Raw genomic sequence first — 12,640 nt, 5'->3', positions numbered from 1 at the left:
GTGTATATTGGGGTGAGTGTTTCTTCAGAATTCTGCGTTACGATGAGTGATGGAGATAGTTACTTAGTGTATATTGGGGTGAGTGTTTTGATGCCCGTCGAACGTGTACAAGGTAAGTGAAAAGAAATGTTAGTGGCAAATTTCTTACCCTCCTTCCAAAAATAGCATTTTGAGGTTCATTTTACTTAGAATTCTGCGTTATTCTTCTAGTAAGTGATGGGGACAATGGCTTAATGTATATATTGGGAGTGAATGTTTCTTCGAAATTTTGCGTTACAGTGAGTAATGGGGACAATGGCTTAACGTATATTGAGGGTGAGTGTTTCTTCAGAATTCTGCGTTACAGTGAGTGATGGGGACAATGACTAAATGTAGATTGGGGTGAGTGTTTCTTCGGAATTTTGCGTTACAATGAGTGATGGAGATAGTTACTTAGCGTATATTTGGGTGAGTGTTTCTTCGGAATTTTGCGTTACAGTGAGTGATGGGGACAATGACTAAATGTAGATTGGGGTGAGTGTTTCTTCGGAATTTTGCGTTACATGGGAACAATGCATTTAACACCGTGCATAGCACGGGTATTTTTACATCGGATGAACCACTCGTGCGTCACGCCTCGAAATAGTAGACAGGGCGGCCCACATGCCAAATGATAATATTTCTTTTAAAGGTCGGTATTTACGGGTACTTTTTCTAGCTATATTACATATACAAGTTCGGTGTTATTATAGTATCACGTTAATTACGAGGCAATTAAGGTTTACATTTCGAGTTGGTAAACGTGATTCAGCGTTAAAATAAGCGACAGTGCATACTTATTGTCAACTATTTTTGCATCGGTCTTCGTTTATATGAAAATTATGACTTAAATATATTTCACGTGTTCATTTATAATCAGCTTTCTATAAGTTGTTCAACAGAAACTCTCACCCCAATATTTATTAAGCCCACTTTCGTTTGGCGCCATCTTTACGTATTCTACAACCAACCTCCTCGCTCAGTGAGCCTTCATTCTCGGTATTGAGGTAGTAACATTGAAATGGTTGGTAAATTCGATCCGTTCACCTGATTAATTATCTATTTAAATTAGATTTTTAGTTAAGTCAACCTGAATTCTTCTACCAAATGTCATCGATATTGGTTCTGTCAGTTCCTCGCGGTTTATGATACCAGACAGACTGACACCTCTGCTTTTCATGCACGTTCTTCAGATATCGTTAAGCAGCCAAAAATAGAACATGATTTCTTAACGTTATGTATATCAGGTAATATTAATACGGTGTTTTGTCTTTAACACGTCTTAATAATGAATATAAACACAAGAAGCAAAATAGTAGTATATCTATTGTATACGATACCGATTCTTAAGATAAATCATTTCAAAAATACAAATAGCGGTTCAAGACCTTCCTCACAGAAACGTTTATAGCAGGAAAATAAAGAACTGTATGACGGAGTTAGTATTTTCAAATCGAACAGCACCTTAGGAAACTCGTGGACCAAACATCCAGCTCAAAGAGACCCTAATGTTCTAGCATAACTATCCCTAATTTAAATAGACTTAATGTAATTAGTCAGCGGCACCCGCTGCGTATGTGGCTATTCTTAACCAAATAACAACGGGCTTGACTATTACAATTATAAAGCCTACAATGCTGAAAATACGATGCGTGTTTCAGCCCTATATTGTGGCTCAAACTTTGGACCTTCTGACACGCAGCCTGGCACGCCGAGCAGTAGGTCAAACCTTGCATAGCAAATAATCACTAATAGATATATAAAAATCGCTCTGTAATCAGATAAGCAGTACAATTTGTCTTTGAAGCAGCAGAAAAAGTAGTAATTTATAATGACTTGTGAGACTGTACACAAATTTAAAATATATTAGAAGTTTAGTAGTTTATTTACTACTGTTACTATAACATAAATGTTTTTAATATCTAAATTCAATAAGTTAGAAATTTGAAGCATTTAAACATTTCGTACGTAGTATTTAAATAAGAAGACACAAATTTAGAAATGACCTTCAGAAATTCTGTAAATATAGTTTAAGAACATATCTGGCAGGCATTATTAGAAATGCTCACCAGAGGGAACGCAATCAGTCAGCAACACTCTCCACCACGCGTGATCTTTATTTGAATTTCTAACTTAATCAGGGTATTTTTTTAATCTTCCAATACCAGCACTTGCATGCTATGAAGGCATGACTAAACCAAAAACACCAACAGTACAATACATAAATATATATATATGTATATTTATGTGTATGTGTATGAAACTATATAAAAAAAACTATTATGTGAGCCAAAAAACTAAAAAGTTAAACTTTTTTTTCTATAATGTTATTAATGTTGTTTTAAACGTTTTTTCTGTACTCTTATTTTCATATAGCTTGTCAACTCGAAATTAGTCTACTCGAAATTACACTCACTTTCTATTAGAGTAAATGTTATTACTTTCGAATTATAATTTCTAATAAACCATAGGTAATAATGACCTGCTAATTATAACCAAAGATTACTTGTTTCTTCTTCCATTCTAAAACTTTGAAAATATATAAAACAACTTTTTTTGTTATTGTAAAAACAAGTTCTCAAAGAAACGCACACGAAAAACAAGATTGTACTGTTGGTTCTTCGTGTGTTTAATGTTATTAATTAAACTAAATGGGGCTAAATTTAGTAAACTAATCCCTTTTATTGATATTTGAGCAAAATCTTCTTACCAAAACAATCTTTGAATTTATTCGTGTCTTGAATGTCTTTTTTTTTTGCCCTAAAATTGTTTTACAGGAAAATATATAATGATGTTAGATTGAAAATATTTATTAATTTTATTTGTCGTACGACGTTCATTTTAATTCGAATTTATATATTTCCTCCCCATTATTTATTGTCATACTTTCTTTTCCAGCGTCTAAAGGCATGGAGAAACATTTATTTATTTTTCATTAACCTTGTGTGTGTGTATGTCTATATATAAAACACACACACACATATATATATACATAAATGGAAAAATATAAAACTTATTTGTAACATGATTATATATTTTTTCCACATAATATATATATTTATAATATGGAAATATATAGACCATCATGTATTTTTCCATATAATACATATATATTTATAATATGGAAATATATAGACCATCATGTATTTTTCCATATAATATATATATTTATAATATGGAAATATATAGACCATCATGTTACAAATTAGTTTTTTATTTTCTTCACGACATTTTTGTTTCTTTCTAATCTACCATAGTGTCTTTTTTTTACGGCAGGGAAATTTGGAAATGTAGTTTGTTTGTTTGTTTTCGACACAACATGGTTTCGTAAATTTTAACGTGTCATACTAGGGAAGGAGAGTATTCTAAGAGTAAAATATACTTTTATAGCAAGGTATGCTAACATATTTACGGTCGTTGTAAAATACTTAGACAGAAAACCCACTTATTGCTGGAAAATGCTCAATGAACACCGACGTTCTTATAGGTGGCGCTTTATATTTAGTTAAAACGAGCAATTTTTCATAAAACTTCATATTGTTGGTTAACCTTAGAATTACCGATATGGGCATTAATACTTTGGATTTTTTAAATATATTTTTCTAAACTCCTTCAGCACCAAAGTGCTTGTGGGTCCACAGTTTTGTTGATTACAGGGTCCTTAATAACATGTGAGTCAAAAAGAAAAAATTAAACTAAAAATAACATGAATATTACAATTTATCCCTATAATTACTGTTGGGATCTTCTCTACATTTAACCTTAGAAATTAGATTTTACACAGTTTTTTTTGTGAATGTTGTAATAACAGGCAAAGCATAAACTTACTCACTGTAATGTAATATGTGTACGCCATCTGTAGTGAACATTTTAATTAAAAAAAAAAACGAGTCGATAATTCGAGCATTGAATATTTTGCAGACTTTCGTCTTACTGGGGGTTCTATTGTATTATGACTTACACTATAGGGTGATAAAGGATTTCATGCTTAGCTCCTCCAAACATCAATCAAGCGTAATTAGAACTAAACAATGTTTAGTAAGTATTACTGCCTAGCCTCAAATCCAAAACTGACATTCTCCGCTCAGAAATGATTGGCAAACTATTTTAAAATCCTAACTACTCCATCGGAATTTTAATACGACTCCAAAAAATAGTATATTATTAAACTCTCTGATGAACTTAGCAAACCTGAAATTAGACCATTATTGCCATACTTCATCTATCTATAGTATTCTGGCACTTTTATTTAATTAATTTGTTTATTTTTGGCGTTGTTATGCTATAGTCAGTTTGTCCATGGAAATTACAATACAACTGATGAAATTTGCTCATTTTAAAGTCAGCTACAATATTAAGTTAAAAATATAACGTTGAAAAAATAGTTTACAATAGGAAGACGACGTGTTCAAAAAGTTTTGTAATTTTGTTTATTGAGAGAAAAATGCAAAGACATAAACTAACTGGTAAAGCAATCATTTCCCAACACTGTTATTGTTTCAAAGTTTCCTAAGTAACTAACAACAGAAGTCTAAAGAAAAATAGCTACATAATAAGATTCTCTCTTTATACAGATTCTAGTCTTGTGCAATGAAACATAGCTTGTGAAATTTTAAAAAAGTTAATACTTATTGTTTTCAATATAATACGACACAGGTTGCGAGATCAACGGAATCACGTACGAAGTGGGAGAACTGATAAAGCCATCTAGCGGTCCATGTCTACAATGTCGATGTAGCAAGCAAGGAACGATTATTTGTGACCCTCAGCACTGCAAGCCCCAGCCACCACTTATTTTTCGAATGAACCAACAATTCTTCAAACGACGCTAAAGGATTTCCGACAGCATATGCTTTGGCTCATAATAAAAAATATGAAAAAAAATCACAAAACTCTTTAATCGTTGATAAATTTGGCATATTTTTTGTTGTACTGCTTAAAGAGAAAAATTTCGTATTTGATTAAACCACCTATTTAATAATTACAGTCATTATTTAATATAACGTTACTATTAGGTAAAGATGTGCCAATTTGTCAATGAAGTAATAGTTTTTTTGTTTTGTTTTTTTTCAAATTTAAGGCTCATTCGTTTAGAGGTCATATTATTATTTTTTTTTTATATTAAAATCCACAGTCAGATGTCGCCGCAGTAACTGACTATTAGAGATTATTATTGTTATTATTCGTAAGGACACTACTGGAGTGCGACTCTAACTGTGAGATTTTTACTATACAAAACAAAATCAGTATTTTTTTATTATTTTGAAACTTATATTTTTATGTGTCTGGAGTTATGTAGGTTAACCATTTTTTGTTACTACTGTAGCTGGTGCTTACACGAACGTTGTACTTACTACCGGTTTACTGAACTGCTAGGTGGCGCCATAATAATGGGATAATACCGTCCTTTATATTGAATACTCGACGTTTTGTTTTATCACATTATGTTTGTTTTTTTTCAATATTTTATGTTCTTGAAATTTGAACTAAAGATCGGAACTGTGGCTCAAGATTAGATATAAAGATATTCAGTTTTTTTGTACTCTAGACATGATTTAAAAGTTAGTAATTACTGCATCGATCTTACGGAATGCTTTTATGCTAAACTCAAACTTTCAAACAAGTAATCATAGTAGTTTTGAAGCTCATCTTCAGATGTATCAAAACTAGTGGTATTTCTAGGATTTTTTGGTGGATAGGTGGGGACAAAGAGTTAGTTTGCGAGGGGAAATTAGCATTTCCATGTCACTGGGAGTCACAGTGAAGAAAATTTAAAAATATTAAAAGACTATATCTCAGATGAGGGAGGGGGAGGCTGTACAGTGGAGGGTCTGCTGCCCTCCCACTCCAACTCGGCAGACGCGCACCCGATCAAAATGTAATTACGGTAATTTCCAGCAATGATATAGAAACAAGCTAATACACATTTATCTTGCTATGAAAGTTACCTACTTATTACTATTTTTCTCTGTATACGAAAGCAGAATTGTTTATGAACAAAGTTATATCGCCATATTTTATGTATGCAGCTACACAAACAGAGTTATATAAATGAAACGCGTCATCGCCATGTCCTGTACACTGTTTTGTAGGTGAAAGTTTTGTGGAATTCAAATCAATTTGTGAATGTGCATTTTCGTGAGGGTTTTTTAACCCGTAAAGAGTAACTGGTTCTTCGTGGTGATGGGATTTTCTGTGCAGTTTACATAATAAATGTTATTTGAAAGTTGGGGATATATTTCTCTAGTATGATTAATAATTGAAATAAGGGCGGGATACCTGATGATTTCCGATGCCTATTTCAAAGCTACTTCCGGTTGTGAAAAAGTTTGGGAATGAATAAAATATTTTGTTGATAAACTTCTTTGGGTTTAGTTTGTTTTCATTTAATATTGATTAAAAAACGCAAAGAGAGAGAGAGGAAGCCAAATAAATAAAATTCAGAAACAACTTTCTATGCAATACACTCATGTTTTTATTCGTATCTGTATTCGTTACACGAACTTATAACTATACAGGTCACTTTTCTTGTGGCTGGGGAAGAATCGTAATGATTTTGCAGCTAAAAGGTTAAAGATCAAGGTCACCATTTAAGGAAACAGAATTTTGGTTTCCGAAAGTTAGCTAGAGTTCTACACAGCAGAATTTAATCAAACCTCGCAGGCCACTCCTATTGTATCTAGGTGAGGATTCTATTGACTTTGGACCTCAAAGGTTAAGGGTCAAGGTAATCATTTCATAAAAAATAGAAGCATTGATTTGTAAAAGAAAATATAACCATAAAATATACACGAACATATCATATTTATCAACACACCAAAAATCAATTCTTTCGATGGCTACTCTTGATTTTTGATGACAATATTTCATGGTTTGGTACGTGTATTTTTGGAAAGTCTTCTAAGATATCTAAAAGGCTGCGAATCAAGACGCAGTGAATCAATCAACAACCCCACCCAATTCATAATTAATTTAGCAGAAATTTTGTTTTAGGCAAAAATAAAAAAAGTATCAGCTAGAACATCTAAAAACTACAGAGATCAGAATATTTAATTTTTAAAAACTAGAACAGCAAGTTACTGAGTTTCTAGTTTGTGATTTATTTAGTATTAGTAATGGCTCTTAGAAACAGAACCACGACAGAGACAATTCTGATGCTTGTATCTTCGTCTTATGAAAGTCACATACAATAAACTTTTAGGGAGAGTGCGCCATTGGATATTCTTATCCTCACAGAGAGTACTCCAATGAATGTCTCTAGCTTTAAGGAAAGTACACCACTGGATATCTCTATCTTTAGGGAGAGTGCACTACTGGATATCTCTATCTTTAGGGAGAGTACACCATTGGATATTTTTGTCCTTAGGTAGAGTACTCCAATGGATGTCTTTAGCCTTAGGGAAAGTACACCACTGGATATCTATCTTTAGAGAGAGTACACCGTTGGATATTTTTGTTCTTAGGGAGAGTACGCCACTGGATATCTTTATTTTTAGAGAGCGTACAGAACTGGATATCTTTATCCTTAGAGTGAGTACACCATTGGATATTTTTATCATTACGGAGAGTACTCCAATGGATGTCTTTAGCCTTAGAGAGAGTACACCCCTGGATATCTTAATCCTTAGGGAGATTTCTCGTGGAAAGTACACTGTTGGATATATCTATTATTAGAGAGTGTACGCTATTGGATATATTTATTCTTTGGGAAAATACACTGTTGGATATTTCTAACCTTACGAAGAGTACTTCACTGGACTTCCCCGTTCTTAGGCAGAATAGTCAATTGATCAGTTCTCCCTTATAGAGAATAAGTTACAGCTGATTTCTAGTTTAACAATATGAGAGCATCTTTGTATACGTCTTTTAGCTGGGTATCTTTAAAATATTAGTTGTGAATTTATTGTTCGCCATAAAGTGTCCAAATCCATACGTCTTTTAGCTGGGTATCTTTAAAATATTAGTTGTGAATTTATTGTTCGCCATAAAGTGTCCAAATCCATACGTCTTTGCGAAAGAGTAAACAGCTTGCAGCAGTAATCTCAGCAAGAGATTATAGACCAGTCAGTGTCTGAATAATCTCCAGATTTTAGAAAAAGAGTCATCCGATTTTAAAACTAAACACAACTTAATTTATCTAAATTAGTAAATAACAATGTACCATCCAAATACATAGATAGTCCAGTAATCAAGTGAATAATTGAATTAATTTCAGATTATACGAACTTCAACACATAAAAACAAACATTGATTATTTGTTTTATTTCAAATCTAACACATTAGGTGTGAAAAAAAGGTGCAGCCAATAAAGGATTGAGCGTGCGACTTTAAGGAATTAAATCAAAATTATTGGCCAACCTAGTTGGTAGCTACACTAATAGCATTGATGAGAACTTTCTAGCAAATATTCATTCATTAGTTTGCCAGGCAGCGTTTTTTGTTCAGTTTGGGGCATGATGATGGGTAAAACAAAATACGCGGCCTAACTATTGAATGAATATTTTTCTGTAAAATTCTTAACAATGCTATCTTGACCGCCAATTTTGATTCCATTCCTTTAAATCGCACATTCAATCCTTTTTTTGGTCACACTTTTTTTTTCACAGTTAATGGGTTTTTTATTAGATATCATGACTTTTAGTCAATCACACCAACAAACCACTGCTAACCAACATAAGCGTAGGATCGCAATCCTATTATTCCAAATAGACCTATCCTTTACGGAACCAATCAGATTCTTTTAAATATATGGTGGTAGTTTTTCTCTCTAAAACAGTGTTGATAACTTCTTTTATAGTAAATCCATGGAAACTAGGTTAACGGTTTCTTGTCATCACCCCCCCCCCAATGCACTTGGTACAGCCGTATCAAGTATCACTATTTACGCTAATTGCTTAAACTAATATCATGTGGCTCTAAACGCTCTTTAATTAGGAGAACTTCATACGATTTAGCTAATTTGTGCGTAAACGTTAGCATTGAATAATAACAGTGCACCCATATGATTCTTTTGAAAACTTGAGCAAGAAACAGCTAATCTAATTTGCTTGGCCTAATCAACACTTGTGTATCTGCACGTGCTTTCACCTTATAGTTTTCCTGCTCTAAATCAGCCGTCTTTAATCCGAATGGCAAAAAAAGTAAAACTGTTCCATTTTTACTTTTAGGTGAAGCGGTAGTAAAAATTCCAGACCTTTAGTACACGTGTAGGCGTGCGCAAAAATTGTGGTCATAGTTGAGCGGTTTTTCTTGAATAACTTTGCACGTGTGGCTTATATTTAGATCATAGTTGACAACTAATTGTAGGTTGAAAAGATCTAATAGTGTACCAAATTTGGAAAAAAAATCCATGAAAGCTAAGTATGTTTTTCTATCAAATACGTTTTCCGTACTTTCGGTGCAAAGAAAAAATAAGAGGGAATCCTCAATAGCCGCGGCACTGAAATTTTTTTAGGCAGGATTAGAATAAATTATTCTATGAAATCTTTTTATTTTTTTCCTTTTTATTAGCTATATATATTTGTGCGCCTGCAATAACAAGCGTGGGGCACGCGTATACCAGATTCATATTTATTGGTCATCAGGATCTCTACCAGCTTACCCTCAAATTGAAAATATTTTAAGCAGGATTAGAGTAAATTAATCTATGATACCTTGGGCGTGATCAAATACATAAATCGAAAGGGTCCTGAGTCCGAAACTGTAATTAGATCTATTTTCGTTTTGAGTAGCAACATTCAGTTGGAACCACTTATGCAATAGCATAAACATGCGTAAAAGTTGTACACATAGAAAGATTCTGTCATTAAAAATACTATACATTCATTGCTTGAAAACATGTGAAGATACACAAAAGAACAATAAGTGAAAAGTTTGGCCTTTTTTCCCTCAGGAAAATATGTTTGCTCGTTTTTAAAATTTTCTTTCTTTTAATCACATATTAGAATTCTAAAGATTGTTGGTCAAAATACTTTAAAAATTGATATTCTTGCTAATTGTTCTTTCTGAAACTGGATCGGACGTTTCCTAGATGTTATCCTATCAGGCTGCATATTGAAAGGTCAGAGGTTCTCATCGCGATGTCGCTGAACATTTTCCTTACATTCAGTTGTGGGGATATTATAAATAACAGCTAATCCAGTTATTCTGTTCAAAGCCATTCTGGCAGCGGGTGCTGCTGACAGAGCTGTCTTTACACTGGTCAGAAGGTCACAGTTAGTGACAGCTACCCATGAACCATAGGGGACTTTTTCTTCACAATTTATCCCATGAGTTACATAATGTGCAATTTAGGTTGAAAATACCAAATATCTTCAGAAACTGTTTCTACCACATTAGTAACAAACAGATCTGCCCAGGCTGTCAAGAGCTACAGTAACACAAACCCAGCTCTGGTCAAAACCACCAGAGACCAGCCAAGAAGGACTGGGCATGTTGCTGGTGGACAAACTCCACCATTCAGTGCTTTTTCCTCAGCACGTGAGACAGTGAACACCAATGGGGCAGTCATGAGTTTCTCTGAGCTGGCAGGTATTTTCCTAGGACGACCATGGATTGGAGAAAACGGGTTCGCGCAGAGCTTCAGGATGAGCTGCTGGGAGTAATGAACTGTCTGCCATCCTGGACCAGGGACTGATTCCTCATCTAAGCATTAGAGTCCCTGAGTATGCCTACTATCCTGTACATATGACATCAGCAGTATTAGTCAAGCAATTACCATGAACCACAAAAGAGAAGCTTTGGTCAACACCACAGGTCCTGTGAGTTAATCCAAGCACCTGTGGCAAAGCAAGATTTAGACCATTTCCCGAAGCATTTCAGGCAGGCAACTGCTTGGAATGGCTGGACTCAGGAGCAGGCAATCCTATGCCTGCTTCTGAACTTAGATGGTGTAGCTGTGGATCACATCTAGCATTTGAAAAAAGTGCAACAAGAAGCCTGAGACAGTATTCCAGTGTTAATAATTACTTGTATTTCTATGTTTATATTTACTTAAGTATACAAGTATACAATAATGCATTATATATGTTAAATTACTCCCTCCAAAAGAGGATAGGTGATCGTTGTTAAAGAATCATTTTAATTTATTTGTGTGTGTATTTGCATTTAAATGGATTTTTTTCTACATATTTACATTATTTTATGTTTAAATGAGCTTTGTATTATACAATATTATTTAACGTGTTTCATTGTGTTGTATATATTATTGTTTTGCAAAATTTTTTTTATTATTATAATTTCCATTTGTATTGTTAAGGGCTTTCATTTTATTGCAGTTAATTTTTATTGTGTTGAATTTTTCATTGTTAGCCCTTCATTTGAGGCTTGGTAAATCTACCTATCATCCCATGCACAAATATTCGCTAATTTTTGCGGTGGGCCATTCAAAATGTTGCCCACAAAATGCTTGAATCATATGATGTCAGCCGTAATTGAAGGGTTAAGGGCTGTGTCATCAAAGCTGCTTGTGTGGAAGTTTACATGGGCAAGAGGAAATGAACGTACTTCTTGACCATTTTGAGTGTAAAATTAATTGTTTTTTAAAGTCGAATTTAATTGTCAGCTTGAGGACAAGCCTGACACAGAAGGAAAAGGAAAAGTGTTGTATGTAGGCATACCATACATTTTATACTTTCTTATTTTAATATAGACATTATATTTTTATTGTTTATTCTGAATCTATTCAGTTTTCACATAACACGTGGTACAGAAAACTGTTAAGTTGACTCTGTTCTAACTGCTTTTTGTTCCTTTGCTTTTTTTTCTAGAAATAATATCTGTTCTGTCCAAAGGATGTATTGCTGAAATGCTGCATGTTGTGCAAGAATGTAGGCGACAGAGGTGTCCTCTTCTGGCATGCCATATTGTATCTCAAGATTACAACCTTCTTTATACTGAATGAAAATGACTAGTCATGTGGTTAGCATTGGTTCCTATGAGTAACTTTTAGACATCTCCTACAAGAAACATTCAATTTACATAGTCAACATGGAATCTCAATTGAGTTGGTTGAGGGTGTGGTATATGGGCATATCATATATTTTCTGCTTTCTTTAGTAATACTGGAATTGTGAAAATTTGTCATTTCATTTGTTTCTGTGTAGTTTTAAAAGAAGACCATCAGAATAATTTCATCTAGTTGTCTTTATGCCATTGTTGTTATTAATGACAGATAATATTTACTCAACCCATGGGAATGTTGCAGAAACTTTTACTGCAATGCAGAAAGGATCAATGACTGCAATATCCTTCACTGACCAAGTGGATGATGTCTCTATACTGATGAATGTTGTAAGAGAATGACTAGTCATGTGGTGATGCTATCACAAAGAAAGCATACAGGTTTCTTTCTAGATTGGTACCTCCATATTTTCAGAGTTTTACTTGGTTTTCATAATGCTTAGTTTGATAGACAGAAAAATAACTGCTGATTCATACACTGATTCAATAGAAGTGGCTGTCCCTTTGTCCATGCAAGCATGCACGTTGTTATTTGTTGTTTTTTTTGTTGTGTCCGTAATAAAGATTGGCTTCACATTCCATCAACGTATCGAATCTATTTATTTCTCATACGGATTACATACAAGTCATTCGAATTTTCAAATTCAGATTACTCTGTAAG

Source organism: Limulus polyphemus, unplaced genomic scaffold (genome assembly GCF_000517525.1).
Source record: "Limulus polyphemus unplaced genomic scaffold, Limulus_polyphemus-2.1.2 Scaffold366, whole genome shotgun sequence".
NCBI lineage: Eukaryota > Metazoa > Arthropoda > Merostomata > Xiphosura > Limulidae > Limulus > Limulus polyphemus.
Note: the sequence above shows the minus strand (reverse complement) of the source record.